Source organism: Myodes glareolus, chromosome 16 (genome assembly GCF_982192425.1).
Source record: "Myodes glareolus chromosome 16, mMyoGla1.1, whole genome shotgun sequence".
NCBI lineage: Eukaryota > Metazoa > Chordata > Mammalia > Rodentia > Cricetidae > Myodes > Myodes glareolus.
This window is the reverse complement of record NC_142041.1, coordinates 22,814,970-22,840,589: the sequence shown is the minus strand read 5'-3', so window position 1 is coordinate 22,840,589 and position 25,620 is coordinate 22,814,970. Positions and strand designations below refer to the sequence as shown.

General features: G+C 44.8%; 2 long non-coding RNA genes across 2 annotated transcripts in view; one reads left to right on the top strand and one right to left on the bottom strand.

The window, feature by feature from the left end:
* Positions 1 to 22,921, bottom strand: part of LOC146891421 (uncharacterized) — a 46,995-nt gene extending 24,074 nt beyond the window's left edge. The window contains exons 1-2 of the long non-coding RNA XR_014997291.2: positions 22,824 to 22,921; positions 8,746 to 8,968 (exon numbers count right to left, since the gene is read on the bottom strand). This is a non-coding gene — a long non-coding RNA (uncharacterized LOC146891421). The remainder of the gene's footprint in view (positions 1 to 8,745; positions 8,969 to 22,823) is intronic.
* Positions 22,623 to 24,542, top strand: LOC146891420 (uncharacterized). The gene is made up of 2 exons (XR_014997289.2): positions 22,623 to 22,736; positions 23,654 to 24,542. It is a non-coding gene; the product is annotated as an uncharacterized LOC146891420 (long non-coding RNA).
* Positions 24,543 to 25,620: the final 1,078 nt, after the last annotated feature.

Below are 25,620 nucleotides of genomic sequence, written 5' to 3'. Positions count from 1 at the left end.
CTAGACTCTATGGCACAGGAAGATAGGTGGATCTGGGAACCACACTGAGATTTCATTTATGTCACCAAGAAACCAGCAGAGAGCAAAGAGGATGACAGGATAGGAGAGGAGAGAGGAGGGAAGGAAGGGAGAGGAGAGAAAGGGGCCAGTGAGGAAAGGAGGGAGGGAGGAAGTAGGAGAGAAAGGAAGGAAGAAAGGAAGGAAGAAAGGAAGGGGAGGGAGGGAGAAAGGAAGGGGAGGGAGGGAGAAAGGAAGGGAGGGAGAAAGGAGGGAGGGAGAAAGGAGGGAGGGAGAAAGGAAGAGAAGGAGGAAGAAAGGAAGGAGGGAGGAAGAAAGGACGGAGGGAGAAAGGGAGGAAGGAAAGAGGGAGGGAGAAAGGAAGGGAGGGAGGGAGGGAGAAAGGAAGGAGGGAGGGGGAGGGGGGAGGAGGGAAGCAGGAGAAGTATGGAGATCTACACGTTCCTTCTCAATATGGCCACCTGTCTCCAGGCCCTGGTCATCTCTCACCAGATACTGAAATGTCCAGGCAGCCTGTCTCCACACTCCACTTTACATTTACGGAAAAGTCAAAATGATTACTTAAAGGCCCACATAAGAACAGGCCTGTTTTCCTAGCACTCAGGAGGTGGAGGCAGGAGGATCTCACGTTCCACACCAGCCCTTTGAAAAGCAAAATAAAAGACCATGTTGCCCCCTGTTTGAGACCCTGAAGGCTGTCCCTCTGTACGACAAACACAATCCGTGCTCCTCTTCATTGCCCAGGGTTCCTGCAGGGGTGGAGCTGCCTTCTTCCTGCCTCCATCCGACACCTCTGCTTCAGCAGCTTTACTGGGGGCACACACACCAGCCTCCTGGGCTTTCTCTCGTGTGCCAAGCATCTTCCCTCCAGAGCCTTTCAGCAGCTGTGGGCTGTGCCTGGGAGAGCTCAGCCTTCTGGACTTGCCATGTCAGCAGAATGTCAGCTCCTCTGAAAGGCCTGTGGGTTTAACCCATTCTCTTCCCAGCCACCCTCCTACACTCTCAAGCATTGCCCTCAATCAATGTCTTTACTGCACCTGTCACAATTTATAATTGCGTGTGTCTGTCTTTGTTCACTTATTTATGCCTGTGGGAACAACAGTACAGGACTCATCTCTGGTTAAATCTCCCCTGTATGACTTCTGAATGTAGCTGTGGAATAATAATAACCAGGACTTAGTAGGTGTTTTTTTTTTAAAAAAAAAAAAACTTTGTGAATGAATGAATGAATTCAGTTTCATGACTTATCATTTATGTGTCTCTACACAGGCCTCTTAGTTACCTACGAGTCAGTTGCTTTATTTGTACATTGAGAAAACTGATTCCCCTTCGATGGATAAGGGCCTGTAGATACCCTGCACTGTAGCTGACAAAGAGTGAGGCTTCCTGAAACAGTAGCTCTCATGGTGAAGTCGATTATGGGATGGAAAGTTCACGCCAAACTCTCATGTGCATCTTGTGAACAGATAGCTTGCTGTTCTAATGGGTGATGTTGGAAAGAGCACAGCGCCGGGCCTGTAATGGATGCTGGATAAACGTGAGGTCCGTGAGCAGTGTCCCCCAGAATCTCATCAGCTCTAACCTTTAAAAGCATTCTTCATGTAAACTTCTTGTACTTTGAAAAGATAGAATAAAATTGAAACATTAATGCATAAAGTAGGCAAATAACTCTGGTGGATCCATACCCTACATAGATTAGGGTATAAAAAGTATTGATTTGTCACGTTTGTAGATGAAATCACCTAGACATTAAGGAAAGGGTAACCATGACAACTGTTGCAGTCTGAGTGTGACCTCCAAAGGGTCACATGTCAGAAAACTGATCCCAGGCAGGATTGCTGCTGCTCTCACAAGAATGGGTCGTCAAACAAGTTTGTCTAGCCCAACCCTTCTCTTCCTCCACTTCCCCTCTTCCTCCTCCTCTTCTCCCCTCTCCCCCTCAATGTGTTCTCTTTTCCACCATATGATGCCATCACCATGAGGTCATATGCCAGCATCATGCTCTCAGATCTCTATGAGCTAGGGCTTAGAGTATCAACAAGGTGTGCTCCTTCCAGACCTGGGATGCTTACAAGCAACAAACAGACGAAAGAAACAAATGAGCAAAACACAATGTACTTTCATGAACACCCCCCCACACACACACACACAGACACTCACACCCTTAGCATGATAGAGGGTATAAACAAACAAAAAAAAATTATTTTGGCAGTATCAACTCCTGCCTGAGAGTTTGAGAAAGGCCTCATGGAAGAATGGCCAATAAGCTGCCCTTTTGCATTACAAACAGGAACTCACAACTTAGAGAAGACATTTCTAGACAGAGAAATCATATTCTCAAGGTCACATTAGCTCTGGTGACTAAGTTCGGTATAAACAACTATAGAGGAAGATGTGCAGGGAGGTGCTGTGTGGCAGTCCCATCTTATCTTTGAAATAATTGCTACTGAAATAAGTAGAATATACTAGAATATGGAAGTGCTCCCCCCAGAAAATGACACTGTCCAGACCAGCAGAAGTTTGAAGTACTGGAGAGGGGAAATGCTTTCTGGACTTGGAGAAGAGACAGAACAAAGGGGACTTCTGAGTCCTTTCTGGCTGCTGGTTTGCTTCTTTGTCTGAACTGAGTTATGTGTGTCCCGGGCCATGTTTCAGTATCTTCCATCTTTTTTGATGGCACAATATTGCTCAGTGGTACAGTTAATGCTAAGTTATTGTTTCTGAGTAGCTACATGCAGGGAGAGGACGAGGGAGCTGCTGGATGTGACTATATTTTAACTTCGGCACCAGAATGTACTGAAGTACATGTGATGAAGAGCAGTTTGGGGTGGAGGGAAAGAACTTGAGCCGCATTTCAGGCATGCTGAGCTTTAGGGGTCTGTGGGAGAACCTAGTAGCTGTTGGGTATCTAGGTGAGAACTCTGGGAAGACGGAGGGACCAGGAAATAGGTAGGGAGTGACAGAGGAGGGGTGTGGTCTGAAGAATCGGCTGGAAAGATTAGACCTCCCTTGAATGCATGGAAATTTGGACTTTCCCATAGATATTGCCTATCGTCTATTTGTCTGTCTGTCTGTCTACCTACCTGTCTATCAGTTCACCTACCTATTATCTATCAAGCATCTATCTACATCTATCAATCATCTATCTATCTGTCTGTCTGTCTGTCTGTCAGTCATCTATCTGTAGATCATCTATCTACCTACTTCTTATCTGTCAATCATGTATATCTATTTATCAATCATCTGCCTATCATCTATCCATCTCTTTCTAGTTCTTTCTTATCTTCATCTTCCTCTTTATTTCTTTCCCACCTACCTGTGTTCTTTTACCTGCCTTTACTCAATTAGCAATCAACTCTCCTTGGATGCCAGTAATCTCATTCCTGATTGCTTTGGTAAGGCTTCTGTAATGTAATGCAGACATTCCTTCCACTAATATCCTGTTCTTTGCATTTCCTATTTTCCAACTGGTTAAGAAAACCACATAGGGTGATGCAACAGCCATGTAGGTTCACGTTATAAGGGTAAAAATTGTGACATGTCCAGAGAAGCGAAACACACATTCTGAAAATTTGTGTGCAGAGTCAAGGACACTATAATGTTTCATAGGCCACTTCCTGACTCCCAAGCAGGTGCAAAATTAGCCCCCACTTCAAGGACCCATAGAGATCTCAGCTTTGATAGAAAAACGACATGATTTAACCTTGTCAGTTATAGGGTTTCCTTGTGATTTTTCTCACTCATCAAAATAAACATGACCTTCCATTTGGTAAAGGCCATTGTATTTCAGCAAAATAAAATTGCTTTCATAAACATGTTCCACTGTGCTTGGATCATCCCTTGATAGCAAAAAGAAGGCTTAGATAGCTATCTTTAATTTTATTAGGCCAACCTAGCCACAGAGTTGCCACATAGTGATGTAGGCTTGCACATCAGTTTCAAGGTTGTGTAGAATAGCGTCTCAGACCTCACAGGCTGAATGCCTGGTTCCACACATTGCCCACTCACCCAGGCTGACATTTAAAAGTCTTCCAGTAAGTATCCCTAAGCAACTGCAAGCCCACAAAAACAATCTCATGAGAAACTTCTGGTTTTAAGAGTAAAGAAAAATCTTTTCAGAATCTTAAAATGTTTTCAAAGGCATTTAAACCATCCCTGATTAGAAAGCCAAGGTCCAAGAGAGGTTAAATGCCAAAGTCATACAGATACGGAGAGGCAGAGCTGGGAGTGAGCCCAGAACTTTTTGTTCACTTTGCAAAAATTATGGGAGTTGCTATTTTTGGAAGAAATAACAATAATATCTAACGTTCAGTGGAATGGATCAAACTGTCAAACTCCATTAAAACACAGGAGCTCCTCTGGAATCCAGGTCTACGTGAAGAGGACTGATTAAGACCACGTTTTATGTTGTGTGTCCACAAATGCTACCCGTGATGTCCCAGGGTTTCAGACTTGAAGGAACTTTATTCCGTGTGCGTTTAGTCCCCCCTGTATCCCCAACACACAGCCTTTGAACAGCCAAGGGGAAGAAACTCTACAAGCAACTCATCTTCTTTTAGGGCTGTTGAAACTTATTCCCTGAGTCCTATACTTGCTGCTAGAAGCTCTCATTGCCAGGATGCAGCATCCGCAGCATCCGGGAAGGACTTAAGAAGATCAGGGAAGGAAGGGTGGCAGGCCCACTAATGACCAGTCCTACCCCTGTGGTTAATACCCACACAGCCGTAACCTTTCTGGTTCTATTTCTCTCAGATATCATGGACATACCAAGCTGGCAACAATTCTGAGAAGGTATTCCAGTGGTAAGGATAATGCTGAATAGAGTCTTTGGGATGAAGAAGTCAGTGTGTCCATTCCTGGGTCACCTTCCTGGGCTGGTTGAATTTAAGGACTCACAAGGAAGAATGCCCATCACAGTTTTTAGTTACTTCCTGGGAAGAATATGCAGTTATCGCCTCCAAATTCTCTACTTTGTGCCAACTGCTGCTCAACTTTGTTTGCTTGTTTGTTTTGTTTTGTTTCTTGAGACAGGGTTTCTCTGTAACTTTGAGGCCTGTCCTGCCTGGAACTAGCTCTTCTTCTTGTTCTTCTTCTTCTTTTTGTTCTTCTTCTCGTTCTTCTTCTCGTTCTTGTTCTTGTTGTTGTTGTTGTTGTTGTTGTTGTTGTTGTTCTTCTTCTTCTTCTTCTTCTTCTTCTTCTTTTTCTTCTTCTTCTTCTTCTTCTTCTTCTTCTTCTTCTTCTTCTTCTTCTTCTTCTTCTTCTTCTTCTTCTTCTTCTCCTCCTCCTCCTCCTCCTCCTCCTCCTCCTCCTCCTCCTCCTCCTCCTTCTCCTCCTCCTCCTCCTCCTCCTCCTTCTTTTTCAAGACAGGATTTCTCTGTAGTTTTGAAGCCTGTCCTGGAACTAACTCTTGTAGACCAGAGATCCGCCTGCCTCTACCTCCCGAGTGTTGGGATTAAAGGCATGTGCCACCACTACCCGGTGATGTTCAACATTTTTGAGAGGGATTTTTGAGCTTAGTTTGAAAGTTAACTGAAGTCTGCTGATAGAAATAAGAAAATTCTGGTGGCTCATAATCACAAGATCCAAACAAAACCCCCACATTATGTTCTCTTCTCTTGTCTCAGACTTTCTTTAGAGCTCTTAGTGTACGCGGGATAGAGCTTAGAACAATGTTCGGAGTGTGTGTAAGTGAGTAACTGCTCACAACAGGCCGCACGGCACTGTGAGTGGGAGTTAAAATAAGTCTCTTTTCTGTGAGGCTTGAGGGTCTTTGACAGGCTTTGTCTCAAACAGACTAATTCTAGTGCTACACCTACACAGTGCAGTCTCTGCATGAGGGTAATGATAAAGCGTTAGAAACGGTGGCAATGATTTTGAGACGTTGTGAGTGAAATTAATTCCCGGGATTGGTATACTTAAAGTGGTTAAAAATAACAAAATGTGCTAAATGTGTCTATTCCAACTTAAAAAGTGGGGTGTATAAGGAGCCGTTGGATTATGTACTTTACATGAGTGAATTATATGGCGTGTCAATTATATATTAATAAAGCTGCTTTAGGAAAATACACATGAAACCTTAGGAACTAGTCCAAACACCATTTTATAGTTGAGGAAATCAAGACCCAGATGGGTGGGACTCCATAAGGTTGTATAATATATTGCCTGTCAAAAGAATACTTCATATAATTTGTTGTCATGTATATATTTTGCCACAAGGAGAAAAAATATTTTATTTTGTAGTTTGCCATAGAGACTGGTAGAAACTCATTGCATCTTGATAGATCTGAATGAATAAAATGATAAAATGTGACTGACTTATTCCTGTTTTGTTGATACTCAGGCAGCTAAAGATGTCTTGAATAGGAAGCAGCTGAATAATTTATTTTCTAATAATAAGCTGTGAAGCGAGTCGAAATCCACAACCAAGGAGATAAATCACAGTTTCCAAAGGAAAAGGGAAAACATAGCAGCTATATTGTAACTTGCCCCCACTTGGGTTCTTCACCAAGAACCCTCAGGGCTTCAGCCTTCAGTGCATTGCCAGGTGGAAGTCATTAGACCCCAAAGGGTGACGACTACAAAGAGGTCAACCACAGCCAGTGAGCAATGCACCTCAGTGCTCATAGACTGAAGAGTGAGCAGGCAAAGTGAAAAACAGAGAAAACATTCTCAATAATTCAAGTTAAGGGCATTCGTGTGGATAAATAAAATGGAAATGTATGGGTTTCATTTCTCTTTGGTTTGTTTTTAAAATGTATATGTATGTGTTTGTGTTAGTATCCACATGTATGCACACCTGTGCATGTGTGTGTGTGTGTGTGTGTGTGTGTGTGTGTAGTGGCTGTGCAGACTAGAAGAGAGCCTCAATCCAATACCCTGGAGCTGCAGTTATAAGCAGTTGTGAGTTGCTAATGCAGGTTCTGAGCACCAAACTTGAGATCTCTGAAGGAGCAACAAGAGTTCTTAACCACTGAGCCATCTCTCCAGCACCCTGCTGCTGTGTGATGGTCTTTTTGTACACCATGAATGTGTTACTCTCATTGATTGATTAAATAAAGCTGCTTTGGTAATGGTAAGACAGGATAGAGCCAGGAGGGAAATCCAAACAGAGATATAGGAGAAGAAGGGCAGAATCTGGGAGATGCCAGTCAGCTGCTGAGGGAAGCAAGACATGTTTTAAAAAAAATGAGGTAACAAACCACTAACCACATGGAAATGCATAGATAAAAAATAAGGGTTAATTTAAATGTAAGAGCTAGCTAATAATAAGCCTGAGCCATCAGTCGAGCATTTATAAATAATATTAAGCCTCTGAGTGGTTATTTGGGAATTGGAGGGCGGGAGAGAAACTTCCAATTGCCCCTGCTCTTTTTTTCTTTTCAACGCTGTAGAGCAAACCAGGGCCATGAGCAGTCTAGGCAAGTATTGTACTTCGAGCACTGCAGCTCAAAAGCAGAAAGTATAACTAAAATTCTCAAGTAGACTAGCCCAGAAACTCTCACAATCATTGCCGTGCACGTAAGTGTTAAAGCCATTTGAAAAAGAACTTACTCTTTTCTAAAAAGTACCAAATTGCCAATAGTTGACCAAGTCAATTCTTTTCTTTAAAATAGGAGTAATTCCAGCGTTGCTTTCATAAACTGGAGTCACACAACAGCCCAGGCTCTCCTGGGAGTCGCAGTCATTGGTTCATAAACACAACAGAATTCAAGTGTATGTTTATATCCACTTCTCTGAAGCCAAATAAATTACACTCTAAGACGGTTGGGAGTCTACTGAAAGCTACAAGGATAAAAACAACAGGGTAACAGGATAGTATAAACAAAAGTTGATAGATCATCACATTTCACAAGATCCAAAATAAATATAGAGGCTGGAGGGATGCCTCGGCATCTCAGAGTATAGGCTGCTCTGCCAGGAAACCTGAATTTTGTTCCAGTGCCTATGTCTGATGGCTCATAACTGCCTGCTGCTCCAGCTCCAGGGGATCTCACACCTTCTTCTGGCCTCTGTGAACACATGCACATAAATAAAAATAGATGGTTTGCATTTTTTTCTTTAATGCATGGATGTGTGCACATTCTATGTGTGCAGATATGCGTGGAGGGTAGAGGGCAATCTTGGCTGCTGTGCCTCAAGTGGCACCCAACCTATCTTTCCTTGTCTTTCGGGGCACTTGAACCTAAGTGTCTCATTGACTTGGTACTAGCTAAATAGTTCAGGCTAGTTGGCCAATGAGCCCTAGGAATCTGCTGTCCCTGCCTCCCCAGCGCTGAGATTACAAATACACTACCACGCGTAGGTCAACAGAGTCCTCATGGATGCTCCCAGAAGTTTGTTTCCATGGCAATTCTAAAGCTTATCAATGGACAAGCAAGGTAAGCCATCATATCTCTGAAGACCAGCCCCCAATACCCTCCTTCTGCTATGTAGGCTCTGCCTCCCAAAGTTTCTATAACTTTCCAGAATTGCAACATGAGTTGGGTACAAAGCATTCAAAATACGAGCTTCTTAGGGGACATTCATATTTAAATCATAACGGTACTTATACCCTTTAACATCGTCTGTGGTTACATGTCTTTTATGAGAGCGTGGACCTCTTAACGGCCTCTCTATGTTTTCTTACCTCTTGAAAAATCATTATAACGTTTTAATCTAGGACATTGTGTATTGACTTAACTCCCCTCTATTTAATTTTTCTCTCCCTTTTTAATGTTGTGGGCATACCTTAAACACATGGTGATGCTTGATTCATGGTTAATGATGGGGAACTAAAAGGTGACGGAATCTTGTTTGCATGCATAGGGCCTGTTGAATGGTGATCTCTGCTGTTAGTTACGCTGGGTTTTCTTCAAAGCAGGTGCCAGGATGGTCTGCCCGCTGCATCCGCGAGCTCCATACCCAATGACTCAGTCAATAGAGGATTGAACATAGCAGAGGGAAAACGTGTCTGCAGTAAACATAAATATTGATTTATCTTATTATTCCCTAAGCAAAACCTTTCGATACTATCTCGATAGCATTTCACTTGGGTGCACATTATAAAATTTGCCAGGTGGTGGTGACACATGCCTTTAATCCCAGCACTTGGAAGGCAGAGGCAGGCGGATCTCTGAGGTCAGCGTGGTCTACAGAGCTAGGTCCAGGACAGCGAGGGCTACAGAGAAACCCTGTCTTGTGCCCCTCCATATAAATACATACATACATACATACATGCATGCATGCATAAATGGGGATGGTTTAAAATAGATAGGAGGAAGTGTAGGTTAGATACCAGCACTACACTATTTTATATGAGAGACTCCAGCATCCCCAGATTTGCTCTCTGCAGGGGCTGCTGGAGCCAATCTCCTTCACATGCCAAGCTCACCTGTATATCTAATACTTCACCTGGAAACCGTTTCTCTGAGAAGAATCCTTCCCTTTCTCCTTGTTAAGTGCTTTCAGGGCTACTGCATTCCCGTGACTGGAGCAGTTCCAGGTTTTCAAAAGGTCTGGCGACATATGTTCATCCTGTTCGTAGAACAGTCAGTACTGGGATATCCCTCACTCCCCTATGGCTGCCCCTAAGCCTATGGGGTAGGCCTTCTCTGTTATCACCCTGTTAACCCTAGCCACCTCCTTCCAGCCCAGAGACTGTCTGCTCCACATTCCGGTCCAGACTCATTTAATTCTGTTTCTCTGCCACGTGCACTCAACCCTGTCAGGCGGGTCAGAGAACAAGACGCTGTCCCCTCAGTCTCTGCTCTCTTCAGATGACCCTCTGTCCCCATAAGTGTCACCGTAGCCTTGCCCAGGAAACAGAAGAGTGAAAAATAGTAAATTTGAGGTTTCTGAGCTCACATAGGGCTGGGAATTATCGCTCCTAGTTTGGAGTTTTCAGTCGACCTTACGCTATTCGCTTTGTGCTGCCTCCACCACCTATGTTCACTGGACTCTAAAACGAAAAAAAAAAAAAAGAACTCTTCTTATTTACATATAGAATCGAAGTAGAGAGTTGCATATAACAATTTCTGTTTCTCATTACACGCACAAACCTCATCCCATTGGAAATTAAAGTCATCCATAATCTGTCCAATGCACCATTGTTAACATTTTTTCCTATGCTTTCTTCCATCCAAGAATATTGGAATGATACCATACATAAGTCCCAATTTGACAATTGGGATACTGTGGATGTCTTTTGTTTGGTTGGTTTGGTTTGGTTGGTTTTGAGACAGTCTTTCTGCATTGCCCTTGCTGTCCTGGAACTCGCTCTGTAGACCAAGCTGGACTCAAGTTCACAGAGATCGTCTGCCTCTCCCTCCTGAGTGCTGGAATTAAAGGTATGCACCACCACACTCACTTTTTGCCTATATTTTTATGTAATATTTTACGAGTTCTTTGAGAATTGTGTGCTGTGTATAATGTATTTTGATCATATTCATCCCTCAACCCTCTTAAGCCTTCCCCACCCACCTCCTCCACCCCATCTCCTCCCAGTTTCATGCCCTCTTACTTTTTAATAGCCCACTGAGTACATTTGTGCTGTCCGCACACTTGTGGATGTTGGATCATCCAGTGGAACATGCTCAACCATTAGAAGCCATTAGCTGTCAATTGCTCCTCAGCTAGGCTTGGGGCCTTGTGAGCTCATCTCTCCTCCATGCTGGAATGTTGGCTGCCTTAGTCTTGTGCAGGCCACCCCAGCTGTTGTGAGATCATGACTATAGTGACCCTGTCGTATCCAAAGACACTGCTTTCCTCCAATCATGGCTGGTTCTTACAATCCTCCTGTCGCCCCTCCTCACCTCTTTCACAGTGGACCCTCAGTCTGTGGGAGATGGGAGAGGCGTGTGATATAGATGACCCTTACTCTGTCTACTAGAAGTGCTTGTGAGTTTCCGTGGCAACCACCATCTGCTACACAAATAAACTTTTCTGATGAGGTCTGAGAGTATCTACGCATGTATTTTTTGATACTTTTATCTTAACAAATAATGGATGTATATCTAAATAAATAAATAGAATTCACATATAACATTTAATTTGATTGTGTTGGTTATATGAATATACTATAGTCTATTATTTTTAATTAACTTATTTATTATTAGTGTTTTGTCTGTATATCTGTCTGTGTGAGGTTGTTGAATCCCGGAGTTACAAACAGTTGGGAGCTGGGAATTAAACCCAGGTCCTCTGGAAGAAGAGCAATCAGTGCTCTTAGCCACTGAGCCATCTCTCCAGCCCAGTCCACTATTTTTTCATCACATTTTATCATAACTATCACAAAGGAGAGCATATCGCTACACAGCTGTGTTGATCTTAGGCAGAGAAGCCTACCGAAGTCTGGAACAAGGCACACTAGTTTAGACTCGTCCTCGGTGTCCCCTTCACCGCCTCTGGCCAACAACGCTCACTAGCCTGCTTTCAAATGTTTAACCACCTGTTAGGCAAGAGTTGCAAAGATCCCACAGCAGCAGTGTCTCTTCGTAGCACAAAGAAAGAGCTAGAAACAAAAGGAGTGTGCATAATCCACACTCTCGCAAGCCTCCTTGCCCCATTTGCACAGAGTCCAAGTGCTCCGGAGTTTTCCAGCCAGGACACTTTGGGGACACAGAACTGACAATGAAAAGTTCTATAATAATGTTAATATAAACAGCATTAACCATTAATTACTTGGATTGCTTCAGATGAAAGCTCCACAAAGAGACTAGTGTAACAGACAATGATTATAAAAACCTAAGCATTTTTTATTTGCCTCGTGATTACAAAATGAAAACTCTTTATGTACACGCTATTAAGTCTTTGTAAGTAATTAAGAAGGTCTAGTTTCCCTTGAGACCTGCTCTTCACACTGAAGAGTCCCACCCCTGTCTATCTGTTCCGAGGCCTTTGTCCTTGCTGTGTGACAGAATCTGCGTGTGAGGCCAATCTCAGACTTGAGTGATGAGGGTCACCAGGAGGGCATGGGTCCCTGCATCTTGGAGGGTGCTTACTGCCAACTTCCATCACGTGGGGCGAGAATAGACTCAGAAGTGTTGGTATCCGGCCAGGCTGCCCGTCTTCCCATCAGGCATCTCAGCCAGCCTGCAACAAATGCTGCCTGCTCTAGCTATTGAGGGCTGAATAATTGGCAGAAATTTAAATGCCTGCTGACTTGCATTTGGTGCCCCCATTTGAGTTTTAAGTCTTTCATTAGAGCACAGAGCATCCTTTTGAAAGGCTCAGATCCCATGACGATGAAGACTCTTCTTAGAACACCAGGAAGACTAGATGGTTCTTCCTGCCTTTCCTCATCAAGTTGCGTTTAAACAAGGTAGTGTATTCTGGGACAATTAGAAGAAAAGGACTAAGATGAGTGAGGTTCAATTCAGTGAGAAGATAACAGGTCTAAAAGTATTCCCAGTCCAGATAGCGATGAATGTGCCTCTAGGGGACTATAGGAAAGGAGCTTTGAAAAGTTGGACGTTGGATGTGTGGTTCCCAAGGACCTATGTCAGTTACAGCCCCAGGAAGCTCTGAAAGATTACAGTGATATGACTTATCTGTGCCAGGAGAGACGTCTGGTATGATTTCAATGCATTTATGAGTCCTAATTGAGACTGCAGGTGACTAGAAGGGAAGCGGTAGTTCAGTGTGTGTGTGTGTGTGTGTGTGCGCGTGCGCGCGCGCGCGCGCGCGCGTGCGTGTGTGTGTGTATGTGTGTGTGTGTGTGTGTGTGAATCTTTCAGGAAGCTGCATCAGCCTACATGGAAATGTAATTATGATTCTCAGCAGGCTTAGACTTCGTCACAAAGAGCCAGAATAATGTGTTTTTATACGAGGCATTCATTCATTCATTTTTAATTATTTATTCTTTTACAGTGCCTCTAGGAAGTGCCAGGCTGTGGGTAAGATTTGGTTTCTATCCCTAATGAGCTTAAATGAAGGGAAGAGAGGGGTCCAGGGAACGCAGGGCAGAGAATGAAGATAAGGAGCTGCAATGCAGTGCGATCATTATCAATGCGACAATCGGTGCTAGCACCAAAATTCCAGTGGGGAGGAATTTATTGGGTCTGGTGTAGCGAGAGGGTTGAGCAACAAAAGGCTTCCAGACAAAGATCTTAGTTGCATCCTAAACTATGGGGAAGAGGTTGTTAGGTAGATAGAAAGACAGAGAGCCCTGCACTCAGGGACAGGCAACTGCATGAAATACTGGGGGTGTAGACAGCATGGTAGAGGTCCAGGAAGATGGTTCAGTGGGTAAGAGCACTTAGTCTGCAAGTATGAGGAACCAAGTTCAAATCCACAACACCCATAGGGCATAGTTGTGTATCCCTGTTGTACCAGCATCGGGACTCAGGGACGGTGAGTCCAAAGAGGTCCTTGGTTCTGTCAGCCTTGACAAAATAGCAAGGTTCCAAGTCAGTGAGCACCTAGCTCAAGGCAGTAAAGGGGACAGTTGGTGTCTTGTTCTAATTTTCACATGTGCACTCATAGGCACAAGAGCCCACACATTCATGTACATGCAACAAACACAGATACACACACACACACACACACCACAATATAAAAAAAAGAAGTTCATATAATTGGGCATGGTAGTGCATGCCTTTAATCTTAGTACTCTGGAGGTAGAGGCAGGCAAACTTGTGTGAGTTCAAAGCCAATCTAGCTTACATAGCAAGTTCCAGTCTAGTCAGGGGCTGTATAGGGAGGCCATATCTCACCCCTCCCAAAAATAAAACAAAGAGAAAAATAGATAAAAACACCATGGTGCGTCTTGGTGTTAGAAGTAGGTATGCCTGAGTAGTTGGGGGCATGGGGAATGGTGCACCAAAGGTAAGACCAGAGAGTAACAAAGGGCAAGGCCAACGTGGACTATATCACTGAGGCAATGTGTTTAGTAGCTCTTGCCAGAACTTGGAGCCACTGGTCCAAGCTGTGGTTATCTACATTTACCTATTCATCTAAACCTGTGGACCAAGGCAGTCTACAAAGAACAGAGAGTATGGCACGTCTACAGCCTAGCATTGTCGATATGGAACAGGGCGTGGACAGGCTCAGAGCAAGTCCAGATCTCTGAAGCATCTCTCTGGGCTCTGCTTTCACATCTCTGTCCATCGCTAATTGGTACTCACTGGGTACGGCTATGATGTCACCAAACGATGCCTCTGTCTAGCCTATCTTTCTGCATTTCTGCCTTTAGCGACATCAAAATAGCTGTCATGTCATCGTGTCTTCTGGGCACCCTGTATTTTGCTCGGCTCATCCGCTCAGCCGGTCTAATAGCCTCAACCAAGAAGGGAAATGAGATCACTGTGGCGTGAATTGTTTGTGTAGGAAGCTCCTGACCTAGAGGAGAGCTGTTTTGTTTGTAGGCGCGTCTAAGTCATTAGCGGGATAATCTTCTACAGATTTTTGCTGAAGATGGTGCCCAGCTCATGAGTCCATAGTTGGTGGTGGAGGAGGATGTGTTAATGGCGGTTTCTGAAAATAAAGCATTGACCCTTATTGTCCTCCCAGTGTGAGTCTCAATTTCCATGAGTCTGTTGTGTGATGGACAGTGATTCTGTGCTCTCCCCGGGAGTTCTGAGGTAGCTTGTAGAGTGCTTAGGCAAGCATCACAGATTTATATAGAGCTGTTTCTCTTGTCTTAGGGGCTTCGATCCTTCTGTTGACTTGTTTAGGTCCTTTCAGTAAAATATTCCTAAACCTGACACCAAAGAAAGAGCAAAATGGAGAAATCCACTTATCTTTTGTGTGTGTGTCCCGGACAGGACCTTACTATGTAGGTCTGGCTGGCCTAGTGCTCGTTGTGTAGCCCAGGATGTCCTCAAACTCCCAGCAATCCTCCTGCTCCAGCCTCTCAAGTCCTGGGATTATAGGCCTCCATCACCATGCCCAGCTTCAGTTCTCTTCCTGATTCTCTGGCTTGCGTCTCTTAAGTAGCTTTTATGTCTTGCTGGCAATTGTAAATTTTCTCCCAAATTTCAGCTTGCTAAAAGCATTCACTCTCCTACTCCATACATTTTCTTTCAGTATTTATCATTTCCTAATGTCCAAAGTGCGCAGGACAATTGATGGTCCCTGAAAGCACATATTGAATGCTGAACCACGGGGGCAGGGGGATTTAGTGTTTCGGGAATTCTATCAGCAATAATAGATCGTGAGGAAATCTCCAGGGGGCAAGAGTCTTGCAAATCAACCCTGACAGGAGAGAGCCCTTGAACTTCTTCACTTCTGTGAAGTTCCACTTCGGTATGTCTCTTTTGCTTTGGTGGAGTAAAAGATAGACTCCGGGTTGAGAAGACTGATGACCTCGGTCCCTTATTTTGTAAACAGAGAATTCCATTGAGATGACTTCTCCAGTTCCGTCCAGCTGGGGAGCTGTACAGCTGCAGCAAACCGAAGGAGCAGCCACAGTCAAAACTCTCGGAGCCAGGCATGGCGCTGTGCACCTTTGATCCCAGCATTTGGGAGGCAGAGGCAGGTGCATCTCCATGAGTTCAAAGCCAACAGACCTAAGTAGTGAGTTCCAGAATTCCAGGACACTCCAGGCTACATAGACAGAGCTTTTTTAAAAAAAAAAAATGAAACAAACAAACAAATAGCTTCATGGACTAAGCATTCTCGCTAGAATCCTAATACCTGTGGCATCGCTTAATGTAGGCAAAAATCCTCTGAGTAACCTCATTTCACAGCAGATATTACATACTTATTGGAGTGTCTTGCTTTTCATATTGCTGTGATAAAATACCCTGACAAAAGCAGGCTAAGGGACAAGGGCCTTATTCTGGCTCACAGTTCCAGGGTACAGTTCCACAGATGGAAAAGTCAGGACAGAAGAAGGTTGAAGGAGCTGGCCACATTGTGTCATAGTCAGGAAGCACGTAGTAACAAATGCTGGCATTCAATGCACCTGCTCTTTTCAAAGCATTTATTTATTTTTATTTTATGTGTATGAGTGTCTTGCCTACATATATGTACGTGTACCATGAGCATACCATGCCTTCAGAGGCTAGAAGGCATCAGAACCCCTGGAACTGGGGTTACAGACTGTGGTGAGCTGCCATGCGGTTGCTAGGATCCAAATCTAGGTCTTTCACAACAGCATCAAGTGTTCTTCACCTCTGAGCCATCATCTTTCCAGCCCCGTTTTCTTCTTTTTATACAGTTCCATCATAGGGAATGGTGTCACCCATGGTGGACAGGTTCTCCTACTTCGGTGACGTCATTGTGATAATCCTCCACACACAGAGGCCCACCTCACAGGTGATTCGAGATCCCATCAATTTGATAATTGAGATTAGCCATCACGGTAAGGTCATAGAATTATTAACCGTAAGGATCAGAGTCTAAGTTTAAATACTGATCCCTGTATCATTAATTCCCAATTACAGTTGACGCTGCTCCCCACTACCAGTAGATATTTGTCACTAGCTATTTCATACCAGAGAGCTGGAGATATTTGGGGTTGTTGTCCCTGTGGGATTGTTACTGTCAGCTACGAGGTAGAATTCTTAATGCAAACGAGAAGAAAATGAGTGAAATATGAAAAAAGACCTTGTGGCTTAGTTGTGGAAAGCCCTCCTTAGGCTCATGTGTTTAAATGATGGGTCCCAGCTGGTGATGTCATAGTAGGCCGTTGTGGAATCTGCAGGAGGCTCTAGGAGGTGGGCCTTCACTGAATAAATTGATTTCTGAGTAGCAGGATGTATGAGTTATACACTTCTCAGTTTCCCATGCTTCCTGACTGTTAATTCGGTGTAGCAAGCATCCTAACACCACCATGTCTTCCCCACCTTGGTGGACTGTAACTCCTCAAACCATGAGGCAAAATAAATCTGTCCTGTGTTAAGTAAGCTTCTTAAAAATACCTATTTTTATTTTTACTTTAATGTATGTGGTATGTACCTGTATGCCCCATGTCTGGGCGCCCATGGAGGCCAGAAGAGGTCCTTTGGATCTGGAGTTACAGGTAGTTGTGAGCCACCAGACATGGGAATCAAATTCAGGTTTGCTGGAAAAGCAGCAAATGTTCTTAACCACTGTACTATGTCTCTAGCCCTTGAGTTGCCTCTGGTCAGGTAAAATAACTAATACAGAAAAGCAACTGATACAGGCCTCAGAATGATCTATTCTGGCCATTTCACCTCAGAGCTACGGAAGTCAGAGTTCAGAGAGGTTCGGCAACTTGCTCGAAATGAGTGTTGAGCACCCAACACTACCTAAAAAAGTCATTTATTGAAGATATAAATCATCCTGAAGTAGAAGACCCAGTTTTCCACTGTATACAGTGTTCTTTTCAAATGCCTCTCAGTGAGAGACCTTTCTCTGTTACATAGCCAGCAGGCACTTTCAGCTGCCTGCCTTCCCGCTACAGAGCCCTGACTTTGTGCAGCTGTGAGGCAGGCGGGTTGAGGAGGCAGGGCCCACTTTTCCTCAGCAGATATAGCATCTAAACTGGGCATGTGGCTCTCATATCTGTATGCCCGTGACTGATTTAGGAAAGGATCCGTAACATGGTGACGTCCAGTGAGACCTACAAGATTTAGAGGCTTTGGGAAAAGGTTGACCATCCAGCTTTCCACTCCTAGGAGATGAGAGAGGCCAGAGTGCCCAATGCTGTCAAGGGTCACACTATGGCTGCAGAGCAGACAGACAGAAGTGCGGCCTCTGCGGGATGGTTCCATTTAACTAGACCTGAGCCCGCCCCTACTTCCTGTTTTCCTGCCAAATGGCATAGAAAACATCTACAAGATTTATAGCGCTGCTAATGGCCGTTTTTATTGTTTGTGCCAGGACCCGTTCCCGCTGGTATCACTGGCTGCTGCCTAGTAATGGAATGCCTTCATTGGGTATCTTCTTGCTCCATCTGATTTTAAGATCAGTTTGGAGACAGGTGTGGTGGTGCACACCTGCACTCCAGCTTCTCAGGAGGCTGAAGCAGGTGGACCTTCAGTTTAAGGGCAGACTGGATTACGTAACAAGACTGAGGCAACCCAGGTTGTGTGGTAATACCGTGTCTCAAAACAACAGCAAACAGCAGCAACAACAACAAAGTCTGTCCAGAAGTTACTCTGCATTCCCCTGTGCGAAGCAATCATTCTCTACATGTTGAGGAGCCTGAGAACACAAGGTGTGGGGTGTGAGTTGGACTGGATAAACTATAAGGCTGTGCAGTGACCTTCTTTAATACCGTGGCAGGTATATGAGCATCGCGTATGTTGGGATTGAAGCAGCCACTTCACCATTATCAGCTGTGTGACCTTGGGAAACTTCAGCTTCTGGTTTCTCATTGGAAATATTGAGGTTATTTGGATAGGAAGCGAATGAACATAAAGTACCTTATGCTAATTAAAGCCTTGTTTATACATACATACATATACATATACATATATATTAATAATTACATGTAACCATTGTATTTCCTTTGCTCTCTGGTGACAGGTTACCTATTTAAAAGGGAAACTACCAAGGAGAAGTGATCCATCAGTCACAGATTTAGTGATGAACAGAAACACTTGACCTAGTGTACACAGAAGAGATTTATTAAAGGCTGGTTGAAAAGTCATAAAATGACCGAGAAGGCTAAAGGCTATGCCTCCAGGAATAAGACTTAATCACACTGCAGAGATGCCTGGTAGAGACACAGTGTCTGCACAGACTGGCAAAGTCGCCAGCTCCATGAATGGGCATAGGGTCTGGTGGTCATCCCTAATGCCTCTGTCTCTGGGACCTCTAGGAATGTGTACCCCATGGCCACCATTGTCAGAGTGGGATTTGTGGAGCCCCTTCTTGATTAACCTCCAAATCAATTCTAGAATCTACAGAATGGAGTCCTGTGTTTGGATCTCAGTTGCAAGAGAAGCCGGAACAGCCTTTCTCATGGGATAGATGGGCCTAAGAGACAGAGAATTCTCTGAGCTGGTTTAAGTGTATAAATCAAATTAATGTCTCTATTTTCATTTGGGTAGTTTTGTGGGTTTTTTTTTATTTGTTTGTTCATTTTGTTTTTGATGCTGGCTCTCACTATGTAGCCCTGACTGGCATAAAACTCAGACCAATATGTTTAACTTGGCCACCTGAGTGCTGGAATTACAGATGTGACCTTACATAGTTCTGTGTTTTATTTGTTCTGGCTTTGGTACAGGTTCTCACGGTGTAGCCCTAGATGTCCTTAAACCCAGCTTCCTCCTGCCTCTGCATCTCAAGTGTTAAGATCATAGGTGTGCACCACACCTAGACTTTTAAAGAACAAAATTATCATCTCGATGTTTTCAGGAAGAAGGAAGGGAGCAGGAAGTATAACCAGAAGCACTATCGTTTACGTAGTTTTTCCAGCAAGAAACCCCACTGCTACCGGTCTCCGCTTCCCTCGCATGTCAACCTTCTCTCGTATCTTACCCATGATTGTTTCTTCCTCCCTGGTTTAAGTCTTTATCCTTTCTCACTTCAGCTGCTGACTGATCTCCTCTTCAAAGCTCCTGGCATTCCTCGGTTCTTCCTTCTCTAGACCATGAGCATCTAAAGGGCATGCATCTGATTTCAGGGCTCACTGAGTTACTACTATCTGGCTAGTGGCTTTGGGTTGCGGTGATAGCAGGACAGGTAGCATCTTGTCTTGTACTGACTCCCCTTACAGAGGTCAGAGGACACCATAACCTCTTAATTTCCTTGAGACAGGGTCTCGATTTTGATTTTCTTCCATGAATGCCGGTATAGCTGGTCAGTTAAGTCCCAGGGATCCCCTATCTCAGCCTCCCATCTCTCCACAGAAGTTCTGGGATTATAAGCATTTACAGCACATACCCAACTTTTACATGGATTCATGAGATTTTAACATGGGTCCTCACGCTTGCCCAGCAAGCACTTTTATGTGCTAAGCTGAGTCCTTAACCCTCAATTTTGTCTTTTATAACCTGAAACTAGACCTTTAGAAACTTCATAAATCTTAACAGCTATCACCAAAATGGAACTCCCTTCATAGTCAACCACAGATTTTTGTCAGCCTGGAGAAAAAATAGTTACTTGAATGGATTTGGTGATTAACTATCTGGTAGCCAAGAATTCAGTGCAAGCTCAAGTCAAAAAATGAATCTGTTCATTTTAGTTCATACCATTTTGCTTTTGGTCTTAAAAAAAATAAAAATGGTACATTTTGTTGATAAAAGTAGAACCTCACGCTTGAGGATTTGAATAGGGAGGTTGTATACATTTTTGTAAATTTAAATTGCAGAAATGTTTAGCTGCTTTTAACATAGAATATAAATATTAAGACAGAAAAATCTATTATATATATTTAATATATAATAAATAAGACTATTTATTATTATTTTATTTGCATTAGTACTTTGCCTGAATGTATGTCTGTGTGAGAGTGTCAGATCTTGGAGTTACAGACAGTTGTGAACTGCCATGTGGGTGCTGGGACTTGAACCCAAATCCTCTAGAAGAGCAGCCAGTGCTCTTAACAATTGGGCCATTTCTCTAGCCCCATGTTATATGTTTTTTAAAAACAGGAATCAATAATTGTTAGTAAAATATAGATTGTTTACTTTATGAAATTTAGTAAATTTGAATAATAAAACATTTGTTATTGAAAAAAACAGAAGGAGGAGAAAAAAGCCACCTGGTGTCCAAAGTGAAGCATGAGACAAACGTATTTTTTTTTCTTTTTAAAAATATTGTAAGAATTCCCTTGAGGCCTGATAGTTTGGAGGGCAGGGGCAGAGTGTCCCCCCACACTCCGGAGAGGAATCACAAGGCCAGGGTACGAGCCTTGGAGAGCAGCAAACACTGATTAGGGAGCTGTGCAGGCAGCAGAAGGCACAGGCAGGTGGTGGACGGGCATGGGAGGGGAGGGGAGGCTAAGTTGATGGCCTGCAAGCATCCCAGGTGGCTCCAGGATATGGCTTGCAGTAGGTCCTCAGCTATGCAACCAGGGATGACACGGCCATCTGCTAGGAGACAGAGTACAGGGAGAGACACAGGCAGGTGTTGGGGGACCCAGACACGCATGGTGGTTGCTCCTCTCCAAGCCCTGTCAGCTTCAGGAGGGCGCCACCCCCCGAGCCCCATGCCAGCTGCAGCTGCACATTCTACTGAACACTTCCTCCCTTGGCTGCAGGTTGGTGACTTGTGACCTCCCATAGAGAGGGGAGACTGAAGCAGCTGGGGCTGCAGCCAGACATGGCAGAGGAGGGACAGCTTTTTTTTAAAGACTGTAGAAGCACCGAGAGGACACAGAGCTGCCAGATGACTCTGTGACTCCAGGCAATGCTAGTCCTTCTCTGATTTAGTGCCTACCACATGGGTCCTAAGAGGGACCGGGGGAGAAACCGAACCTCGGCAATGTGTTCTAAGGAGTTCCCACAATGTCCGTGGAAATGGTTCTCTAATAATAGAATCTTGTGAAGGAGTAAAGAGAACTAATATTTATGGCTAAAGGAACTGAAATTCTTCCTCTGGCCCTGGGCCCTTCCAAGGAAGATCTGGAGATCACAAACATGTCTGGGGGGTCGGGGGGAGCTTTATTCCATTTGGATTGACTCAGAGGACCTTGGTAGTGAAAATCGGCCTTCAGAGGAGCGTGTACTGTGCCACGAAAATGCCAAGGTTAGGATTTCACAAGTAAGATCAAAGTCATCTGTAATGGACAAATGGCATGTTTACTGGACTTGTGTGGCCTTCCTACGAAAACAGCTCTGGTTCAGAAATTTGCCTTTAAAGACTGATCATGGGGGTAAAGGGATCGGTTATTCCCAGCAGACAAGAAGCTAACACGTGGGAAAGGCTGCTCTCCCCGTAGGGATGTGAGCCTCATAGGAAGAACCCAATAAAATGGTAAGATGTGAGCACCATCTGTTGAGTCAGAATGGGAGCGAGTCAGGGGACAAGGCCACACATCTGGACCGAAGTCTAACTCCTTCATGCCACACCAGCAGGAGGAGCAGCCTGGGCCTTGGGTGCCATCTCAGGTCACATTGCCTCTGGTCCCTTTCTCTGAAATTCCTTCCATGTAGGCCCCAGACATTCACATGCTCTCACATACACATGTGTGTCTGCATGTGAACACACACACACACGCACACACACACACACACACACACACACACACAGTTACTGCTATCCCCTTTTATTAACACCTAACATCCAGCCCCAAACCTGGATATGGTCTTCCCCCAGGAAAGAGGAAACACCTTCCCTGGGTTGCCTGTGCAGGCGCAGGAAAAGTAGCTCTGTGAGTTTCCCCTACCAGAAGGGCTCCCAAAACAATAGGAACATTTCTAAGGGCCTGAGACAGTGACTTGCCTTCAATGACATCTCTAGTGTCCAGTCCACAAAGACCACCCACACCTGGGAAGAGGGCTCATTCCCAGGAATTTCTAGGCTACAGTTCTTGAGGAGCACTGTGGAAGAAGGGGTGTGTTGGCAGCAGTAAGCAAAGGGAGCAGAAAGCAACCCCCTGGTGTCTAGATGGGTCCCCTCCATCAGAGGCCTTAGGCTTCCTCTCCCAGGTCTGGCTGCCTGCTGCTCCAGATGCTAGTCAAGACCCAGCCAATGGGAGACTCAAGTATGACTGGAAGGCTGAAGGGTGACCGCGAGTAACCCAGCCGCACATAATGGTGGCCCGCTGCCAGCTGGCCGGCTCACAAGCCTCCGGGAAGCAGGGCTCCTGCACTGTCCCAGTCTGGGGACGAGTCCAGGATCTTCACACGAAACCAGCCTATAATGCCCAGCCAGATGACAAGGTAAGTCCAGAAAGGACTTCCTAAAAAACCCCACGCCTTAAGCCAGCTGGTGCCGCTAACCTATAGGAAACACACAGGTTTACTGACCTCCTGGAACCTCCAGACAAAAGCTCAGCAGGCTGTTCCCCAGGCTTGATATCAGGGGAGGGTTCCGAGGCACACTGCTCAGCCTCTCTGTCTCAGCTATCTCCTTTTAAAGTGGCAAAACTAATAGACCCATGCCCCTTTCTAGCAGTGTGTCCTTGAGTAGGGTATTTAACTGACTTCAATCTTTTCCCTCGTCAAGCAAGCTTAAAAAGAGACCAACCTCATGGGACAGGTAGAAAAATTAAGTGAGTTAATTCACCTAGAAGCACTTAGGACCATGTCTGGCTTCTAGAAAGTGCTCAGAAGATGCCAGAAATGATGAGTGTTTCTGTTGTTTTTATTAATTGTGCAATTATTTAGAGGATTAATGAAACAACACCTGCCATTTGTTGCCTATCGATCATAGTGTTCTCATACTGGGCTCAGTCTTTCACAGGCTGTCCCTCACAGATAATGTTAAGGACACATGCGTGACTGTCCAGTACATAGAGAGCTGCTAGTCTTCCTTTCTCTCTTCCCCTTTCTGCAGAGGAGGGACACCTCAAAGGCCCGGCAACTTGCTCAAGGCCACGGTGCTACCAAGGAAAGCGGGCTTAGATTTGAATCCTGGTGTTCTGGCACACAGATCTCTCTAATTCTGCAACCTTGCATTCTCTCCCACCCTCTTCCCGACCCTCTGCCTGACCCTGGGCAACTGGCTTCCCTTCAAGGAATTTTCCAGGGACACATCTGTTGCTCGTGGGCAGTCTCCGTGGGGTCATCACCTGAAGTTGTTTTCAGTCTGTGCCGTGAAGGCCAGAGTTTGCCTCTTAAGGGCTTTTTTCTTGCAGGATCCAGAAACGGAGCTCCAGCAGGGTAGAGATGGCTGCGGGGGAATGAGACAACCCATGCCAGGGACAAACTGAACCCCGAATCCAGGTGTGCTTTCTTCAAGAGTGATGTGCTGCCTGCGCTCATCCGGCCCCGGCTCCCACTATCTTATAGATGATTGTCACACTGCTGAGCTTTTGTGATGGCGTTTCTCTGGAATCGATCTCCAAGTCCTTTCTGAGATGAGAAGATTCAGTCTGCAAGTACAGCGGCCCACCAAGGGGTGACACGTGCCGAGCCTGCGTGGTAGCGATTGAAGACTAAAGACAGGTGGTTTGGACTGGAGGCAACCGCCTTCTCTCTAGGCCGCAGTTCCCTGCTCTGTAATGCTGAAATGTCAAGACTCATCTAGCAGGGTCACTCTGGGGACCCAATGAGAGAATGGCTGGCTGAGTGCTGGACCTACCCTCGGTCACGAAAGCAGACGGGCTGGTGTGCTACCATGCATTGAGCAGCTGGAATCCCACAGCCCAGGGCACCCATATGACATGCAATGAAGGGAGAACACAGGGGAGAGAATAAGGCAAAGCTCAGCCTCTGCCTACAAAGGCGCGGTTGAGAGGGCACCTGAAGCAGCGACGTGCTGGCGCCTCCACAGGCGGCAATGGGTACATGTTCAAAACTTATGCAAACTGTTAAGCATGAACATGAAGAGCCACTTAGCTAAATTATATGAAAATCCATCACTTCCTAATTATTTTTTAAATATCTGTGTGTGTGTGTGTGTGTGTGTAAGTATATGTATCATGTGTGTGCAGGTGTCCACAGAGGCCAGAGGGCAGCATTGGATCCTCTTTAACCACTGCGCCATCTCTCCAGTCACCAAAGCAAGTCTGAATTCTTTTAGTATGTTTTGCTACCACATGTGCTTTTAAAGTTCCTCATAACCGTTAAATCTGTGTGATGGAAATGCAGCTGTGCCCCGCATCCACACTCAGGGGTGTTACATCTTGAAATCATCCACAGAGAATTTCTACCCAGAAATTAGAAAGCCTATCATCCCTCATCTCTCTGCCCTAGAGAGCTGGTTTTTAAATATTTACCAGAACAGCCCTGACAGAGCCTCCCCACTGTTCCAATACCTCCAGTGGATTGGGTTTTATGAGACATCAGGTTATGCTGTTGAACGCTTTGGTTATATTTCTTGTGTTGCTTAAATTTCTCCCCACAGCTTTGTAGTAAGAGTGCTTTGGGGCATCTCGTCAGGGCTAACATCCCAAGGAGTGTTGAAATAGCGTATGTCTTCAGCGTCTCGGATATGGGAGAGTTTCATGAAGCATGTTGCTAGAGGGAAATAACACAGGAAGCAATGAGAAACAGAATAAAACTTTCAGAACATCCACAGAAGGATTCTGTTCAACTAGCAGTTATTTCAAACTCGTCATAGCAGGCATTGGACAAAGGGGAGAAGAGAGAATACACACCGTCACCTCAGGACACTTGTAGAACGGGGGTGGGGGGGACGACCTATGCTCCCCGTCATGCTGAGATCAGCACTGACCTGCCGACTTAAATTATGACTTCCCTAATCCCCTTCTTTATTTTTCCATAACATTTGTGTCCTTATTACGTGCAATATAATTCACTTATTTTCCATAATTATTTATTGATGGCTTTCCTTTTCCAGCACTCAGCTTGAAGAGGTGTTCTAAATGTGAGGTTTATTTCACTGTCTAGAACAGTTCCTTCTACTCTACTCAATTATTTGTAATTTTTAAGGACTAAGATTTAGTACGTGACAAGACACCAGAGGGTAGGATGTGAGCACAGTACTGCCTAGAAATACGCTTTGAGCTTTACGTGTAATTACTTAGTTAGGTTTCTATTGCTGTGATAAAATACTGACCAATAGAAACTTGGGGGGGTTGCTGATTTCATCTTCCAACTCTCAGGCCCCCTCCATCATCAGGGAAGTCAGAGCAGGAAC